At 38.4% G+C, this 21,276-nt stretch overlaps 1 protein-coding gene across 1 annotated transcript in view; it reads right to left on the bottom strand.

Moving 5' to 3' along the window:
• Positions 1-19,741, bottom strand: part of LOC124383276 (R3H domain-containing protein 2) — a 52,913-nt gene extending 33,172 nt beyond the window's left edge. The window contains exon 1 of the mRNA XM_046845796.1: positions 19,291-19,741. The gene's annotated coding sequence lies outside the window, so the exon portion shown is untranslated. The remainder of the gene's footprint in view (positions 1-19,290) is intronic.
• Positions 19,742-21,276: the final 1,535 nt, after the last annotated feature.

The raw sequence follows: 21,276 nt of genomic DNA, 5'->3' as shown, positions 1-21,276 counted from the left end.
TGGGCAAGCATAAGGATTTGAGCAAGTTTGACAAGGACCAAATTGTGAGGACTAGACGACTGGGTCAGAGACGCTCCAAAACTGCAGTTCTTGTGGGCTATTCCCAGTCTGCAGTGGTCAGTATCTATTAAAAATGGTCCAATGATGGAACAGTGGTAAACCAGCGACAGGGTCATAGGCAGCCGAGGCTCACTGATGCATGTGGGGAGTGAAGACTGGCCAGTGAGGACTGTAAATGCTTGATGGAGCAGGACTGTTTTGGCAGCAAAAAGGGGGGACCAGCACAATACTAAGCAGGTAGTCATAATGTTCTGCCAGGTCGATGTAAAGGCTCTACACAGATTGCCCATTTGGCCATGTTGGCCTTGTGCTTTTAAAACATGCCTCCTCCAGTTAGGAGTCTGTTGGCTGGTAGAGCTGATTGACACACATAATGCAGAGCAGACATTCAAGTCAAACAGTCCTTTAGCCAGGAGTAACCTTCAAATATTCCACACTTAATGGCAAGCAAAGCATGTTGCTCATGTTAAGTGAAACTTACTGTAAATATCAATATGCATCAATATACTGGATCTCTCATTGATATTCTGTATATTGCATTGCACCCTGCATTTTAAAAGCAGCAAACCCAGCAGGCCCTTCCCTGTTTCCTCTGGCAATATGCTCACCCCTTGCGATTTCTTCGAGGGTTGCATAGTAAAATGTAGTGCATCAGCAGTGTATATCTATCAAGTCTCTTTCTTTACGGTGTAAATATAAGCCCAAAGAGACAGATGGTATTGTAAGAGTAGCAGCACTTACACAAAACATATATACTTCTTAACCACAACTTTAACAAGCCCTTCAAATTGCTTGCATGCCTCATGAATTACAAAATGCCCAGGGATTCAAATAAGGCATGCTGGAGTAAATTGGAACAATACATGGGCAATATGAACCAACTATTTCACCATCACTAACTGCTTAAATGGCAGCCGAACCAAATTCTTGCATCAGTACAAGCTGTAATAATGTGTGGAGAATTTCATAATATTTCTGACAATAAATGTATAACACGCAAGTGTAATGCATCAAAATTGATTTTTAGTAACAAAGTGAAAAAACAAAAACCACCAAAAAAAAACCCTATTCAAAAATCTCATACTATCAGCATATTTTGGCATTGCAATAAATACAAAATGATATTGCAAGGCTGTTTTTACAGTACATTGGTCATTTGTTCGTGTTTTTACCGTACACTAGTCATTTTTTTAACCAAGCTGTCTTCAGCTGTAGAGGTGCTTTTAAATCTTAGTCTTTTTCCACTACTAAAGAAGACCTTGTATCCATGTGCATTGATTCATGCTTTCTTCTACGCGGATGTCGGACACACACTACACAGCCAAAAGTATGCGATCACATTATTGTCATATCCTTATCAGAGTTCTCCTTAAACAGTTGCCACATGGTTGGAAGCATGCTCTTGTATAGAATGTAAACATACTGATGACATCATGCTAGTAACAGCCAATTACAGCAGCTCACGTCTCAGGAGACGCGAGACGTCTCTTTACACTCCATCTGTGTTGTTGAAAATATATATATATAGATATATATTTTATCTACACGTATGGGGAGTGTTAGCTCCAGTATTGCCAAGCTACCAATCTTGGGCCCTTCAGCAAGGCCCTTAACCCTCTGTGCTCCAGGGGTGCCATGTCATATCTGACCCTGCTCTCAGACACTAAATTCTAAACAAGCTGGGACATGTAAAGAAAAGAATTTCACTGAGCTGTAATGCATATGCGACAACTAAAGGCTCTCTATATATCTTTTATATAAATTGTAATGTTGTAATGTAAATTGATTTAGTCCTCTGGGATGAAGAAACTGATTTCTCTATCTATATGCTGTAGCATTAAACTATGCAAGTTTAACGCATTAAAAGTCACTTAGTAACTTAGTTAAAAAAAATAAAATAAAAAAGAACTGGTTATTATAAATTCTCAGCATATTTTGGCACTGCAATACATGCAAATAATATTGCAAGGTTGTTTTTACAGTACACTGCTCATTTGTTAGTATTTTTTAATAGTACAATGGTCATCTGTTGGTGTTTTCTTTTCAGTACACTGTTCATTTGTTTGTGGGTTTTTTTTTTCTTCAGTACACTGGTCATTCGTGAGTGGAGTGTTTTGACAGAATGGGTAATGTGGCGTTTCAGTATTTGTAAGTGTGCGATGTCGACACCACTTCACTTCATTCACTTTCTGTTAAAATCTCTGGTCAAATGTTATAACACTAAATAAATAAATAAATAAACAATATATGCATTGGAGCTATCTTAGACCTAACATTCTTAGGTAGCTAAAAACAGCATTATTGTGCAAACAGATGTAGGCTGCCTTCAAAACCTACTGGAAATATCCTCCTGAGTGCGTCAAGAATTCTGTGTCTACAAACGCTGTGTATGCAAAATAATCACTATTTGATTATGGAATAAAATAGAGTTCTTTTATATATTTAATATATTATATATTGATCGACAAATAATTATAGTTGCCCCTGATTATTCAAACTAATCCTGGAACAATTGATCAAATATAATAGTAATCCCATGGAAATAATCAGGAGCAGGAATGACTGGACCAGTAAAGCTTTCCATGACAACAATTATATAACAGTTAGTTCTGGTCCAATAACTTGATTGGAATAGTGGTGTTTCAAGACTACTGACTATTTATTATTAGCACTGGTACATTTTACTCTTTTGTCTGTGACAATTCTAATAGTTGATCGCAATGAAATGGGTACTAGATTTACTATGGGCTGTCAGTCAGTCTGTGTTGGCATGACAACACACAATAATCTATTCTTTGCCTTTGGCATCTTTGGGAACCTTTTATGATTAAGTACACATTAAATATTTGCCCATACAGTGTCAAACATTGGGTACAAATTTTTTTTTTTTTTTTTTGCCTATTGCTAAATAAAACAAGCTGTTGTGGAAATAATTTTACAAAAATATACAGAAACTGATGGCTTCAACAGACTTGTGCCATTATAATCTTGGAAACAGTTTTGCATTATTTTCTTAGTTCTAGGAAACATGTCAGAATTCATTTGTGTGTTAAAGATTAGGTTTCGATTAGCTGGAGATTAGGTTAAATCCCATCTTTAAAGTGGAACGACATTTTCCTTTTGAAGGAACGAGATGGAGAGAGAATGTCAAAAGTACGGTGGCCAAGAAGTGCAAAACACAATAACAAATCAGAAAACAATTTAACAAATGCAAAAACAAAAAACTAATCCGAAAACACAGTTTGCAAATGGAACACTTACCGATCATTTTTATTTAATTTTTTTTATTAAGCAATTAGCCATATACAAACGTGGCAATAACAAGTACAATTTACATTACAATACACAGAACAGGTGCATGAAAATACAAATACATACCATAATTTCCGGACTATAAAGCGCACCCATATATAAGCCACACCCACTGAATTTTACAAAGATTTTTATTTTGAACATAAATAAGCCGCACCTGTCTATAAGCCACCTGTCTACACTGAAACTAATGTACTTTACACAGGCTTTAATGAATGACAGTGTCTGTTACACGGTGTAACAGGTGAAATATGTTGCGCTTCCTTTAGGAGCATAGCGGTATTTTGGGAAAAGCCTGCCAGTGCATTTTTCCACTATTACTGCATGTGTGTAAGACCGAGGAATATGTCCTTATTATTTTCTGATGCTCATTTCTAAGTTTCTTTGACTAACCCATAACGCTGTTGCCAAGAAAAATAAAAAAGCACGAGTTTTGGAAACCTGTCTGTGCTTATATGATTTCTGTTGCAACTGGAGTAGGCGAGCTCTCCCTTCACCCAGACTCAACGCATTACAACGGCTTGTATCTAAACAGTAGCCTACCAAGAAAGTCATTGTTCACTGTCTTCCTCCTTCCTTTCACAACTATTTCTCTCGAGAGTTTATCTTTTGGCATCGTCGTGCGTTTAAAAAAAACGTTTTTTCTCCCGATGCCATGAAGCTCAGAACACAGGTGAGGTGCGTTTTTTCGTTTCCGTTCGGAAATTTCTTTGGTCTAATGTTATGGGGTTCAGTTTTTTGGCTTGAAGTTTGTGAAACCAGGAAAAACCCAGAAAAAAGAAAAAATAACTTGGCCGCTTCGTTGTTTAAGCCGCAAGGTTAAAAACTTAAGCACCTTATAGTCCGAAAAATACGGTACACATATTTAGGGGGAAGGAGTATTTTGATTTGTGTATATAAAATTTTCCCATCAGAAGTATATTATTAACAAGAAAGTCGTCATTGTTTTTATTCATTACAAGTCCAAAGACAATGTTATCGATATCAGACCATAAAGCGTCTAAAGTACAACAGTCTGCGGCAGGAGGGAAGTTGGAACATGTGTAAAAGTGTACAAACTAATCATGTCATGATATACTGCAGCATCTCCAACATCACTGCATATGAATGTCCTTCCTTAAAGTAGATTTGAATTAATTCGATTTTCTTCTTGCTTGCCAGTGTTTACTTCTGTTATATTCTTATATTTAAAAGGTGCACTAATCGAAATAAAAAATAGTTGAAAGTAAACAGAGAACTTTACACATGTACAAGAAACAAAGTGCTAAGATTTTATACTTCCTGTATATCTTGAATGACAGGTGTCTCATCCAATGATCAGTAAGTGTTCCATTCACAAACGATACCTACCTTTTCTGGTTTGTCTGAATTGTCGTTGTGCTTTCGGATTTGTTATTTTGTTTTTGCATTTGTTATTTTGCTTTCGAATTTTTGTTAGTGTTTTCTAATTTGTTAATGTGTTTTGCACTTCTCGGCCACTGTACAAAAGGGTTGCACTTTTTGGGTTAAATCACACCACCTGCTAATTCGAAACACACTCAAATAATGCTAAATAACATCTTACAGTAAAAAAATAAAAATAAAAATAGGAAGCTCATTTTCAGATGTGCAATATTTGGCACTGATTATTTCCCCCTAATTGTTTCAGCAGTTTGTTACCAGGGGTAGGACATGTGCTCTCATTTGATTTGACATAAATTTGGATGAATTGGGCTCCCAAGTGGCTGCACAGAAAAGCATTTACTCCATCACCCGGAGAACGCCGGTTAAAATCTCATTGACATGACAACTATCTATAGGCGAGTCCAAGAGAGCAAAACTGGCTGTGATCTCTGGGTGGGAAAGCCTTCTCTCATTCTCCCCTGTCAATCAAAGCAACACTAGTCAATTGGTAGATAAACCAAATTATGGAGAAGAGTTTTATTGTATGACTTGGTTTAAAACACCAGTTTTGCATCTCAGTCATCAAACATAGGATACTCACTTTCTGTTTATGACTAAACATATTCAATTCTACAAAATCTAATTTTATTAATCGCTTTAAATTCACCATTATGTTTTCTTACACAGATGAATTTCGAATTGAATAGTCCTACAATAATAAACACAGACAGTCTACTTAAGGCGTTTTTAGAACATAAGGTGTTTTCAGCACTTACTGGGGACGTTATCTTGGGCTTCTAGCTGCCTCTTGTTTGCACACGGGTTGCTCTTGAACACTTCGGAGCTGCAGAGTTGGAGCCTCGTGTGTGACGTACGTAACCTGTGAGCGCTGCCACTGCCCGGATCACGCTGAGCCACGCCATCTGCTCAGGTGCCACACTTCTCCAAATAGGATGGCACTAAACAAACACTGTACCCTTCCCCAATAGTACCCTCTATTATTCTCTCTCCGAATGTTGCCTCTCCCTCGCTCCTCTGCACATAAAAAAAATAAAAAATGTTTCTATTTTCATCCAGCCCTCCTGCGGCTTCAACTGTAGCTTGCGCCGAAAACAAAAAGCCTGATAGATCTCGTATTAACTTTTATGTACTGCAAAATCAAAAGTGTACACGTGGAGAGAGGGGTGACTACATACGAGGGCAAAACACATCACACTTAAGCACTTCTCTACCACCAGGGTGAAATAAAATCATCTCTGAATTTGCACACATGGCCTATTTATGATCTGCATTTTGACGCCTTCTGGGTGTGAGGTCATAGCACACTTCCATCTGTTTTCCTAGCAAGCATGAAGAGAAGGCGCATTATAGAACATGACTTCAAACAACAAAGCACTAGGGCCAATGGCGTATTCACTTCAGACATCAAGAGGGGCTTTACAACCTTTGCTTTGACTGAATGAACTGGTAATTATTGGAATGGCTTGAGTTAGTGTTCACTTGACTGATCAGCAATTTACAATAAGGTGGCCATTGGGATTAATAGGCCAGATCAATAACAGATACGTACACACTAGGGGTGTAATGGTACAGGTATTACTACCGAGATGTTTCGGTACAGGGCTTTCGGTTGCAATGCAGAACAATGTCAGGCGCATAAAAACAGACTAGACCAGACTCACTTTGTATTGGAGATTTGTTTAACGATTAAGAATCCATAGCAATAGCATTAGCCGCTAACCCAGAAGTGCTAGCGCTATGGATTCTTTGGAGTTTTATGTCCAGCTTTAAAAATTTCACTTAAAATGAAAAAAACATGACAATCCACATACTGAGGGAGTGAATAAATGAAGGATAGAAGGAATAAAGACAATGGTTAAAGTATGCTGAAATAAGTAGAACATATCTTTAGAAAATGTAATATTCATTTGTAAAACACACACACACACTTATATACACATTTGTATTACCAAAATAGGGTCTAACAAATGTAAACTATTCATTTTATTTTCCCATTTATTTGATTGTATTTAATCAAATTTCATTTGTGCCAATTTAATTGATATAAGTGTATTGCATTAATTTTATTTATTTTATATTTATAAATAAATATTAGTATTATAAATATTATTTTACACATTATTTAACCAAGCAGGCATTTTATAAAAAATTGTTTAAAAAATGCAAACTCTTCAAACGTTGCTCACATATGCTAATAATAATAAACTGCGTTAATATAAAAAACCAACAAGCTATTTTATGTTTTGCATTTCTTTCCCCATCCATACACAAATTGTACTGAACCGGGACTTAAAAACCGAGGTACGTACCAAACCGTGAATTTTGTGTACCGTTACACTTCTAGTATACAACATTGCCAAACAGTTGCCACAAAGTTTGAAGCGCACAGACGTCTACAAGATTTCTGTATTCTTTAGTTTCCCTTCAGTTAAAGTAAAAACTAAAAAAACCTAACCAAGCTCCAACATGACAATACCTCTGTGCACGATGTGTGCTTCATTAACACAGGGCTTTCCAAGACCTAAAGTCCTGAACAAAGTCCTTTCCTGAACTATGCTTAACACTGTTGGCACACTTTTCAACCCAGACCTCCTTACTCAACATCAGTGCTTGAACATGCTATGTGGTTGAAAGAGCAATTCACACAGCCATGCTCCAAAATCTAGTGATGCGTCTTCCATGAGAGGTAGAGGCTATTATAATTGTAAAGGAGGATTAAATCCAGATTATAAACTCAAAATGAACATATGGTTGTAGTGGACAGATGTGGCCATACGCTGCATCATAAATACAGTGTGACAACACTCTACAAACAATTTCACTGGTACAAGAATAAAGTTATTTTAATTACCCCTTCACAAAATAAAAGACTTGGCAACCCTTATATTCTTTTCTCACCAATGGCGGAAGCATGCATACAAACTAAGTAGCTAAGCATGTTCTATGTCAGCCATGTTGCTGCAAGGCAAATACAATAGCAAAAATAATAATAGTCAATCTAACATGCATTCAACACATTTGCTAAATTAGGTGCCAGTGTGACCACTAAAGAAAAATAGGTTCAGCCTTTCCTGGTTGTAAATCATTACTGTGCAGCAATATCCATCATTTCATTCTCCGGTATGTGACGGCACCATAGTAAAGAATGGTTTCAGAATAAAATTATCCTAACAGCGTTTCAGAAAAGATCTACGATCTGTTTACTACTTTGTACCTGCATCAACAGTGATGTATTCCAAGCCAACGAGTTGCAAAGTATCAGTTAACTACAGTGTAGCCTATAACGACTCAGGAATCGGACTGTCACGTGCAAACATTTTACAGCAGAGACCAATGTTAAAACTGGTGCTTAGTTATTACCGTGTTGGCATTTTACTTCCTATTAGAAAATAATCAAGAGCAAATAAACACAGCAAATATACATATATTGCTTAATTATGTAGGTTTATCTGCTAGCTATAGAGTCCAATTCAAATTTCCCATTAGCAGCTAACACAAAGTGCAAAAGTCAAGGTTTGGTGCAGAAGTGGAGACGGGCAAGAAAAAGCCCACACTAGGGTCTAATCCCTTAATTTTGAAAAAAAAAAAAATCATTGTTATATAAAATAGAAGCGCAATAACAGCAACATTAAGCTCACAGGTGCACATTCAGTTCTTGGACATGAGCAAGGCCTTATCCTTCCTGGGCATTTTTAGCAGACGAAGGCATTCGAAGTACAGATAATGAGGATGGAAGGAAAACCTTTTCACCCATCTATCTATAAAACCACAACACACTGAAGGTTTGTGGTTAGAAAAAGAACACAATGCCCATATGATGTAGGAAAAAAAATGACGGTCCAGAGTGAAAAGGTGTAAAAAAAAAAAAAAGAAGCATGAAATAGGACCACAAGAAGTCTTTCGACACTCACTTTTGACACGTACTTATCTGACATTTGTATGAATGTGCTCCAAGAAAAGCTTTAAAGCATGCATTTGTTGGGTTTTAACACAGCCATCATCTGAAGCCTCGTTTCTGTAATCACTATGATTGATGTATGCATGCAGCCTCTGATGCTGTGATTTCCGATGAGAGGAGTGTGAACTCACCGACTTTAAAAACCAATTACACAACTTCCAGTCAGCGCATAAATCACCGCTTTCAGGTGAAAGAGCGCTTGCGGCATGTTTCCCCTCTTCTAATAAATAGATCTCGTGCATTTTTAAAAACCTTGCATGAGAGCTGGACCGACTGTGGAAAATTATACTATAACACATCCATTTAAAACAAGATGTTGACCTGACATGTTCAGAGGCGGGAAAGACAGGAAATAGGCCTGAGCGAGGGGAGAGGGAAAAAAAATGAAAACCTTGCAGTGTGTCGAGGCCATGAGAACTGTCTGCTATTTATAGTGCTGTTTCTTTTTTTTATTATTATTCAGGCGATGCTTCTCTGTGCCTCCTCACTTTCTCTCTCTGTCTCTCTCTATTCTACATCCCTATTTTCAATTCCTATTCTGTAGTTCTACTTAATCCTTGCTCTGACATTGCTCCAACAAACAGTGTTCAAAAATAACAACCCGTGTGTGCACTAGGTTTAGGTGGAGGTGCAGACAGAGCTGTTGATGGTAGAGGCAGCTCTGCAGGGGCCAAGAGATACGAAGCGAGAGAAAGGGAAAGAGAGAGAGAGAGAGACAGAAAGGGAGAGAACGAGAGAAGCAACTGAGAAATAGCTGAACAGAGGAGTGGGGGAAGAAGCTTTTTGTGTGTGTGTGTGTGTGTGTGTGTGGGTGTAAAAGGTAAGCATCCTTGAGAACAAAGTCTGGAAAATTCTCTTATGGGTTTGTTTCACCACCTCCTCTTAAGGCTCTTAATCTATCCATCCTCCACCTTTTCCTCCCACACGGTTGCACACTCCTTGAACTGTGTGTGACAATGTTGATGACAGGAGCATGGCAAGTTTCCCCACCAACTCTCCACCTCCACCTCCAACGCGTGGTGTGGAAGGACGCAGTGAAAGGGAATTCCTTATTACCTCAGAAAACGGCCCTGCCTCCATCCCTCCTCCACTCTCTCTCTCTCCCCCTCGCTCTACACAAGTGGGTGGCTACACAGGGGCCTCTCTCAATGCCACATACACACAATATGTGAATGGGCACAACACATGTATAATAGACTACTGACAAATCAACAGCACAATTTAGCAATGAGTGGAAGGAGAATCACACAAAAAATAAAAAGTGACTTCTTAACAGTTAATTAGTTGGTAGGTAGGTTATCACCTGCCCCCTGTTCAGAAAAAAAAAAATGATAAATCATACATACATACACACACACACACACACACACACACACACACACACACACACACACACACACACACACACAATGAGTTAAATATATCACAATATCCTCCACACACCATCTTGACACTCTGCTTCATGCAAGGCAGTTATCATACATTAATATATTAATGGTTTGTTTAAATAAATGCACTATTCTATGAGCTATGAGGAAAAGGAAAAACTCTATGAAGTAACACAGTAAACCGAGACAGCAGAAGAGCCGCACAGCAGGATCGAAGTTCAAACAAAGGTTGAAGAAGGTGCATTGTCGGAACAAATCATTAAGTGTTCTCAATTAACTTAACCCTGCATGCATGCAAACACACACACACACACACACACACACACACACACACACACACACACACACACACACACACACACACACACACACACACACACACACACACACACACACACACACACACACACCATACTGTCGTCAGTGGCGTATTCTCTGGGATTCCGAACAGTACAATGTACACGACATACCGACTGAAACTACAGTGCAAAGCCATAATCATAAGTAATCATAATCAAGCTGCAGCTACACATCCTCTAAAACACACTCACCTGCAGAAAGAGACAAATCTTCACCTTCTTTTTTCCCCCCCTCTTTTACGATCTGTTTGTCCCTCTCTCCTCCTCTACACTTAGCGTGAACGGAGGATGCTTCGGTTCTGATGCCCCCTTTCTTTTTCTGAATGAAGCGCAAGAAGAACTGAACTGAACTGCACTCACTCATGCGCTTGCTCGCTCTCTCTCCCACTCCCTCTCTTTCTCTCTCTCACTCATCCCAACTTACGAGCATGCGCTCGTTCATTCTCTCCACTAACCTGCTCTCATTCAAAATACTTTCTATGGTGCAGCAGATCTGAAATAACTGAAGTATCGATCTCACCAATGTCCCAATTCAAAAACAGATCATTAAAAATAACAACTCCTGATTCCATATAGGAATCATTTATCATAAAAACATACAATTAAAATAGAATACATTCAATAATTTTTTATTTTATATATATGATTTGCATCACAATCTTGAACAAATGCAAATTAAATGAATGTATGATCTCTCTCTCATTCCCAACAAACCTCGTGTCTTAAATCATCTTAAATCCCTGCAGTATAATGTGGATCACTGATACCTTGGTGCTGTTTAGTGAATATCTGGTGGTTCAGGTGCTTCTGACTGCATTATGAGTTCTCCAAAGAACCAGGATATTCCTGCCGAAATTCTCTAAATTGGGTGATGAGCCAAATTTACATTTACTGTATACCCAGAAGGGCTTACTGTATTTTTCGGAATATAAGCCACTACTTTTTTCCCACGTTTTAAACCCCGCGGCTTAAACAACAAAGCGGCTAATTTATGGATTTTTCCTGGATTTTTCCCGGTTTCACAAACTTCAAGCCAAAGAACTGAGCGACATAACATTAGAGCAATGAAATTTCCGAACGGAAACAAAAAACGCACCACACCTGTGTGATAAACTCCTGGGGGGGTAGAGGTGATAAGCGGAGGCGGAGGGAAAACTAGTTTTTTACTATCACTCCTAAACACTGTGTATCCCTAAACTTTTTCTCTATTGCTTATCTTAATTTTCGTTACAATCTTCGCTTTCTGGCTTCGCTTCGCCATCTAGCAGCGGCGTCTCGAGCTCGTACCTCAATTTTTTGCTCGCGTAACAAAGCAAAAAAATCGACCGAGTGACGACTCGTACCTCGGAAAACTCATACATTAATGCACTCGTAGGTCAAGGTACCACTGTAGTTGTGAAAGGAAGGAGGAGGACAGTGAACAATGACTTTCTTGGTCGGCTACTGTTTAGATACAAGCCGTTGTAATGCGTTGAGTCTGGGTGAAGGGAGAGCTTATATAAGGGTGTGCTTTATAGTCCAGAAATTACAGTACATTTATTTATTTCATATAAATGATTAGTACAGGGTTATGGGCCTTACTCTGAGACCCAGGAGTGGCTGTTTGCTGCGACTAGGGTTTGAACTCACACTCTTCGAAAACCACTAAGCTAAAACCTCCCCAGCACACAAATCAACGCGCAAACACGCAAAAGCAAAATCACTTCAAACAAATGTTTTTACGTGTTTCTGAAGTACAGGGTGTAAATATTTTTCCCCAACTGGTAACAGAATTTTTAGTTTACTACATTCTGAAATTGTAGTGTGTATTTTGCTGGCATCAGGTGGTGAAGAGGAACAACTTTTCTAAAACCCAAAAAATAAACAAGGAAAAAATAATTAAAGGAGGATGCATGCTTTTTTTAAGCCATAACTGTATAAAAGCATAAATTTCTCACAAATGGCCAAAAATCTAACTTTATTGAGGGACGTGAGCCAAAAGTAAATTCTGCAATAAATGTTGAGATGTCCAAAACATTACATTTAAATCAGTGACGTCCATGGATTTCCTCCAGTGGTCTCATACCTACACCTCTAAATAACATCAACATGATGCCAAAACATAGAAACAATCAGTACTACAGTGGTACCTTGACCTACGAGTGCATTAATGTACGAGTTTTCCGAGGTACGAGTCGGCACTCGGTCGATTTTTTGCTTTGTTACGCGAGCAAAAAATTAAGGTACGAGCTGGAAACTCCACTGCTAGATGGCGAAGCGAAGCCAGAAAGTGAAAATTGTGACAAAAATTAAGATTAGCAAAGAAGTAAAAGTAAAAAATAAAAGTTTAGGGATACGTAGTGTACAGTAGTGAAAAAACAAGTTTTTCCTCCTCCTCCGCTTATCGCCTCTACAACGATTTCAGACCAGCAGAGAAGGCTATGCTCGCCCTAACGGCCCGCCACTGATTCAAATTACAAGTGCTATGGTTCCAGGAAACTTATAGTACAGTGAAAAACTATTTAATTTGTTCAATGCCTAATACAGCTATTTAGTGACCTCTAATGAGAGACGTAAAGCACAGGCTAAGCTTCATGTGACTAAAAACGAGAGTCTGTACTAATAATTACTAATACTGCAGAGGCTAAAGAGGGATGTGTATGAGAGAGAGAGAGAGAGAGAGAGAGAGAGAGAGAGAGAGAGAGAGAGAGAGAGAAAGATAGCAGCAGACATAAATGCTGGCTACACCCACCTACACTCAAGCATCTTAAAAGACAGTGATATGTATCAAATAAGGCACCACATGAATAAAACTCCAATGCACTAGCTAGGCTGGAGAAATCATGCAATCTGCCTTTTAATATAATATAATATAATATAATATAATATAATATATATATATATATATATATATATATTATATATATATATATATATATATATATAACACAAATTTTTGTCTGCAAACTCAAACGTGCAGATTTCGAACTTTCAGGCCCGGGTTTAACAAAAACAGCTGGAAATCATTTTAACTAGCACACCAGCTACGTCCAGCAACCAAGAGACGGAGTTGATGAAGGCACAGATGTCACATATGTGCAGAGCCTTTCACCATATACAGAATGCGCTATAGACATATAATACAGACAGACTGACAGACACACACAATATAGACGCCACTTTGGTTCGGCTGTGAGGTATTATGTGAGCTTAACATTGCCAATACATTGGAGCACTATGTGCTATAGCGGACTTTATAAGCCCAGGCTTTACAAGGCATTACATGCTTCACACTGCATTCTCTTTCGCATCTCTGTAAAAACTAAAGCTCTCGGTGAAGAGTCTGTCGGGACACCTTTTAAATTACTGCTCTAACTATTTCTATACAACGATGAAAAAAATAGAAGGACTTTGTATTGAGTCTCTGAAACAAGTAGCCATTGATGTTGATTTCACCTCAGGATCATAGAATACTATGAAAAAGCTCATCTTCAGACAACAGCTATCAATGAGGGATGTTCAGGTAAATGTGCTTACAACATGGCATGTGCAGCCTCTGCATCAACTGCTGCTTCTGTACAGGGCAGTGTAACATACTGACAGAAAAAGCCCAGATGATGAGTCCATCAACGTCTCGTGTGTTTGTGATTGAAAGGGAGAGAGTATGTCATTCACCTCACTCAGAGACCACAGTCACTGTTGGTGACAATGTTGGAATTCAAACTATTTACAAACTGACACAGGTTTGCCTTAAGATTTGGTAGAGCCACATGAAATGTATGGTCCATATACACAGACTATACGGTTTAATCATTCATCAATTTTGAATCGGAATCGCAATTTCTAAATGCGCAACGATGCCGATAAACGTAACGCAACGTAGCGCAACGATCCCAGATAAACAACAAACACACAGATTGCCAGTGTAAAGTCTAGCATGACTCTGGTAAAGTGACACATATCTTAGCTGACCTACGAGAGAACGATCTGCTTGTCAAGTAAATGAAGCAAGATCTAGTTAGCAACAAAAGCTTACAGAAGTCTGAGAAACGAATGCGACTCTAATGAATCTAATGCGAGATGAATGTTGAGCTAGCTGGAATTCTAGAGCACAGCCAGCGTCACACCATATTGTTACTTAACATCGTCCTGTCTTTCTTTGTATGTACTGATCAGCAGTTTTTATTTTAAAGTCTAATTACTGTAAAGACAAAAACAAAACAAAAAACCACAGGCAATAGTGAAACTGTACCTGTTTAAATGTTGGAAACACTGGAACAATATTTTAGTTACTGTAAAAACTCAGAAGGTACGATGTGCTACCACAATTACTCAAACCTGCCTCTGAGTACAAGTAACTCTAAAGTAAGCTGCTTTGTTTGGAAAGCTTGTTCATGTTCATTTTGGGACAGTCACAAAAACAGTCAGTTCCAGACGTGCCAACTGCTGGAGCAATTTATCACTGCACCAATGTTTAGTGAAGATTACAATGAAATAGAATCAGAGATGTGAGTGTTTGTGTTTCAGCACATAACTTCTGCAATCTGCTACCTGCATTTTTCAGCTATTTAAAAGTTAGAAAATCTTGATGTCCGAGTTTTGCCATCATTTTTATATATATATATATATATATATATATATATATATATATATATATATATATATATATATATATATATCGGAGTGCCTGAAAAGGCTTGTATGCCCAACCAGAAATCAGGCTCCTCTCTTGCTAAAACAGCGATCCCCACCCTCCAGCACCCATAAATAATTAACATTTAAAAATCCAGAGAGAAAAATGGAAAAAAAAAGAAGAGCACTGGGAAAGAGAAAGAGATAGGGAGGTGCAGTGATGCAGAAGGGAAAAGGAGCATGGAGGACAGAAAAAGGCAGCGGCATCGAATGAAAGCACCAGAAAATGGGAGCGAAGAAATAAAAGACAGCTAAATAGAAAAGACAAAGGGCACAGAGACCCAAAAAAGAAACATAGGCAGCAATTTCATATAGAAGATGGTATGAAGTTGTGAATGGTAAAAATACAGAAATTAACAGCAGGGTAAATATGGGGAGGAAAGTAAGAAAGCTTGTAGGTGAGCGTGACAAAGAAAGGGAGGGAGGGAGATGCAGCAGCACCACACACTTGCTCCAGTAGGTGTCTATAAATAGCACTTCCAATCTCTGAAGAAGGAAGAAGAAAAATAAAATAAAATAAAAATAAATAAAAAACATTGCTTGTGCTGTAAACCAACCATGAGAAATACAATAACAGCAGAGTTTAGAGATGCAGTAACATCTCTAAAATCAAACCATTTTTATATGCAAATCGTTTGCAGGAACATACAAACAAATATGTTCAAAAATCCTGTTTGTTTGGGTGGGAAAAAACATGTCCTACAGAAAAAACTGTATACATTTATCTGAAAGAAATCTCAGTCATGACTCATATGCTTCAAATGAAATACTGCAACTTATATGAAAGCTTGTGTGTGTCAATTTCAATCTATTAAAAGGACAAAATATGCATCAGTGTGTGTCTGTGGTATTTCACGAATACATGCATATCAACATTTTTATCAATACGGCCTTCTCTTAACTTTAGTTATAACATTGTTTTAAAAAAATCAAAAAAACTTTTTCTACAAACCGCATCAAGACGTAATACTGTGGATTCTCCCTCATCAATATCTGAGCAGTGCTTCCTGCTAAACATGAGCCAGAATCACCGGCGTCTATGACTCACTGCTGTATGTGGGAGGACCGCACCAAATAAAGCTGCACATTGTTATAGCTGCCACCAAGCTCTCATAGCCAAATATATGAGAAAATAGCAGAGGGTCCTCAAACAGAAAAAAGACTGGTGACTTCTGGTCGAATTAACCAAATTGAGATGTTAACATTTATTATTATCGTTAGTATTAATATTTATAAATTTACGCTTTGCAAATTTCGTCTAAATGCTGTAGAAGCATTAGTAAAACACGTCCGTTTTTTGCAACTGTCCCAACTGATGTGTTAGTCCCTATCACTACATTTAAACCAAGCGTGTTATTCGGTAGCACATGGAGGCATTTGTGCATGCCTGTTATTTTGCACATACATGCCCATGTATATTGTAGGGAATGCAAAGAGAAAACACATGCAAATGCCAAATGTATTTGATACAAATATCAAAAATGTCATGCAGACAGATTTTAGTGCTAAAATGAGAACATAGCAGGAAAAGAAAGGGAAAGCGATGCCTATGTGGGTTTCTATTGCTGGAGACAGTGCGGTTTGTCACTTTTCAGTGCAATCGCAGCTCTGTGCCACACTCGTACAGAGAACATTAACGCTCACCAGTCACAATGTCGCTCTCTCGTATGAACACAAGGCAGGAGTCACTGCTATACTTCACAAAGTTGGCTGTAGCGACAACACGAAAAGATTGAAAACAACAGTCAGAGCAGCTCAGTTTGCTTCAAACCCTTCAACCTTACCTGTTACTAAGAACTTCAAACTTTTCAAAGTTATAAAGCAAACTAAAATCGACTTTTTCACCAAAAACAAGACTACAATATGAAGTATTGGTCTGTGTAGTTTCAATCCCATGTCATACATTAAGCACAGCAATCTTAGAAATTGACCACAATGAGACTGGGACTCAAATATGAGAAAATCGATTTTATCTAAATTATTCATGATGGCGAGGCTAGTACTTATAGCAAGTTGTAATTATTTGCATTATCAACGTATCTGGCCATTAGGCAGGAAGTTTGTCCTCCAATAAGCATGTGAGGGACTGTGAGAGACGTGAAGAGTGTTGTGTTTTACTACCACTGTACCTACTGGATCTGTACTTAAAACACGACATGCTTCATAAGCCTTAGAGAAAGATCACTTTCACAAGTGAAGGAATAAATAGGTGTTTGAAAATGAAATTGTAGGAAACAGAAATGGAGATGCTGGTTTTGTGGCCGGTTCAGCACACTCTTCACAAGCACTGGTATTTGTAGCTCATTGTCAGGCATTTAATTGCAGATTGTTTCTGTGGAAAGCAAATGGCTTTTCGATATATAGTTTAGACTTGTTGTATTGTTGATGATTTGTATACTGGTTAAAAACATAAAACAGCAGTTGATGTTCAGCATGAAATAAGAGCTGGGCATTAACATGATACTTCACAGTGTATATAAAAAAATTAATAAAAGGTAGAACAGATAATGTTTAGAATGCAATCGGGATCACAGCTCTAGGAAGGCCATGGATTATTCTCTTCAATTTACAAAGCAGTACGTACAGTATGCAATAATTAAAAGCGGACACCAGTTGCAGCACGCGTTTTAGAAGAACCATCTTCGGGCCGCATTCAGCCGCTGCACAAACGGCCTATCGGAGTCTTTACTGGAGGACAAATTCCTTCTGGCTTCTCATTACAACTACCGAACCTCTCTCTCGCTGCTGCCAAGCATAATAAAACCGCACTTTCACAACACCTTGCATTTGTGTTATCCCCCTTATCTCACACTGTGGTGACATAAATGAGCACTGGACACGTTTTTACAGCTGGGCAATCCAAAAATTAAAAGCCTTGTGACGGTGAAAGTCTCACAGTGACGTTGACGCACTTCAATCTAAAGTCCAGTCAAAACTATTCTTGTGAGATACCTGCCAAAAGTAATAAAGTGACAGACGGCGATCTTGAAAGTGTCAGCGAAGCGTATCAGCAGACAAACCTAAAGAACACACAGTAACAGTGTTGACGTAAACCGTGAACCACTTGTGAAGCAGATCCTCCGATCTGGTTTGTCCAATCACATGCATTTATAAAAACAGCTGAAAGGGATCAGGGTCTCTCAGGAAAGGTGTCATTCGCTTCAGAAAGCGATGGAGGTTCATATTTTCACAGATTTTTCATTTGCGTTAATTTGTGCTCTGATTAGAAACATTTATAAAAAAATTGGCCAAACACTTTCTGTGTGTAGTTATATATTCAGAATGTGGGCTTATAATACAAAAAACGATAAACCAATTGTTAATGCTCAAACAATAAAAAGTGACTTCGGTCGACATCTGGGTGACGGTACTCACTTTCTCAGCCATGAATTTTATAAAACTGCATACTTTACAAAATTTGAGCCAACTTAACACGGTTTAATCTAAAAGACAAAAATAAAATTGATCACTATTACAGATTAATATTTTTCATTATTAATAATCATGACCTGCAACCCTTTCACAGTCTTCTGTGGTGCGTGATAATGGATTAGAGTTTGTTTTTAAACCGACATGGTTCAGATTTGGACCACAATAATCACAAATCATGTGACTGATTGCTTGTTGGAGGGAGTTTTACTTGGCGAGTTTCACATCTGTCACCTCTGGATGAGCAGGACAGGGAGTGACTATTCCCGGTGTGACAGGAGCAAAAAATCAGAAGAACTCACTCTCTCATCATGGATGCGACAAATCCATCAGTGTGAAACCACAGCTATGAGGGCTAATATTATTAGGTTAGCCTCCTCAGCTAGTCTGAATGAAAACGTTGCCCATGTACCTGCCTATTGTCTCGAGGAATACTATTCATTAGAAAATTCGGGAAAAAGAAAACGAACACACATACACGGTTAAACATGTCTTTTAAGCTACGCGGTATCACGCCAGGCTGCTCGCTAACTAATTAGCCTTTATGCTATGTTCAGTAAGCCGGGTTAGGACGGCTGATGGCTGGTTAACTAGCCTGCTAGCTGCAGCTATGGGCAAGTTTGACGGTTGGTTAGCGAGCTAAGTTACATTACCATCACCGGCTACGTTACATAAGTGTCCATAGCGCTTCAAACTTGGAGGAACTTACCGTGTATTTCGGTGTACATTCAACAACAACAAAAAAAGGATTGTTATTTATCGAGCTTGGACACCGGTTGATTGAAAAATGTCCGTCTTGCTCTACGGGTTTGGCTAAGCGTAACTTGTCGTTAGCTTTTATTGCAGCGTGCCAGAAATCCCACTCAGAAAAACGCCTGCGTGCAGAACAGGTGCTGCAGTCGGCGCGTGTGTGCATGTGGTTCTGCTTGCGGAGGACCAGACTGCAGCTCCTGCGCACGAGCTCGCCGCTTCGTGCCTCTCACTGGCCGCTGCCTAAAAGCCCCACGTTAGCTTCACACAGCGGCTAGTTAATGCTGCTCGAGCCGCCAGACACCGTCTAGCTTAGCTTAGCTTAATTTAGCTTAGCTCGGGCTCATGACTCCGCCATTGACCAGACTCGCTGTGTGAAAGAGCGCACTTCAACCCAAATCCGCTATGAACACACACTGTGTAGACTTTTAACAATAGCAACAGGATTGTCACCTGAAAAAAACAGCATGCTGTTGGTGTAATATAATACAATAAATGTAATACAATAAAAGGGGAACATTTATTCACAAAAAACCTGTCATGATGTGTGAATTATCTCCCATTGTTATTAACGATATTACATTTATATCAATTCAGTGTTTGACTAGTTTAAACTTTTTCACTTAGCACCTCAGGGCTATCCATCCATCTATCCATCTATCTATCTATCTATCTATCTATCTATCTATCTATCTATCTATCTATCTATATGTTCCATTTATGATAATAGCCCTATACACAAAATCCATGAAAACATGTTTTGCCAAAGGTTGAAGTGAAAGATCTCCAGATCTCTAAACATATTTAGATTCAAATAAAACAAGGACTGCACCCCAGGCCTCCTCACCTGAAATCAGTACCTGATCTCACTCTTACTCTTATGGTTGAATAAGCACAAGTCCCCCACATCTATGGTATAAAACCTATTGGATGGTCTTCCCAGAAGAGTAGAGATTATTATAACAGAAAATGGGTTTTACATCTGGATGTTCCAAAAGCAGCAGTGTGTGTCATGTCATGCTGAGTTTCCTCCATTTGCCAGGATTTGCCATCTTCACATATCCACAGTCATTCATGGTGCCATCTATAGATGTAATTTCCCAAACACCATTTGCATTCATGCAGCTCCAAATGATTATGCTCCCAACCCCATGCTTCACTGTCAGGACTATAACATTTACTGTTGTAATATTGGCTAGTTTCAACATTCTGAATCTCATCTTGGCTGATCAAATTTATCATGGTCTCATCTGGGTAAAAATACTTTACATGTTCTTACCAAAATGTAAGTTTGTTTTCAAGACAAAGCAAGGATATTGTTTTACTGGATGCCATCCATAGACATTGCTGTTGTGTAATGTCATTCACACTGTGTGAGATATCACAGAAACTCTGATTTCCATTGATAACCTCTGCAGAGCTAAATTGTGCAAGTAGCACACTGTATATGGTGTCATTTTAGGAGAAAGGCTTGTTCTATACCTCCCCAATACTGTTAATCACAGATCTAACTGTATCATTTTACATCTCACAGTCAGATTTTTTTCATTCCTTTGCCAATTTTTTCAAGTGAAGCCATGATGGAGACACAACCCATAGGTCCAAAATTTAGAAATGTAGTGTTTACAGGTTATTTTATAACTACAGTTAAGCAATTTGGCAAAGTGGAAATCACAGCTGTACTCAAATACTGTTTATAAGCTTAGTGAACTTGTGTGTCAGTGATCACAGGTGTATTCACTTTTGCTGCAATGAGTTTCTACTTTGTGGACAAGATTTTTAGTATAGTCCTTCTGAAGTATTTGTTTTTTTCATAGGAAATATTCAGCTGGCAAACTACGAAATAATTCAATTTGGTTATTAGGTGAATTATGTTGATAACATTTTGAATAATTAGATTTTTTATGTGAAATTGCCCAGTACTTCTGTTGTGTTTTGTTTATAC

This window comes from Silurus meridionalis, chromosome 1 (assembly GCF_014805685.1).
Source record: "Silurus meridionalis isolate SWU-2019-XX chromosome 1, ASM1480568v1, whole genome shotgun sequence".
NCBI classification, from domain to species: Eukaryota; Metazoa; Chordata; class Actinopteri; order Siluriformes; family Siluridae; genus Silurus; species Silurus meridionalis.
The sequence above is the reverse complement of the archived record's forward strand: the minus strand, read 5'-3'. Positions and strand labels throughout refer to the sequence as shown.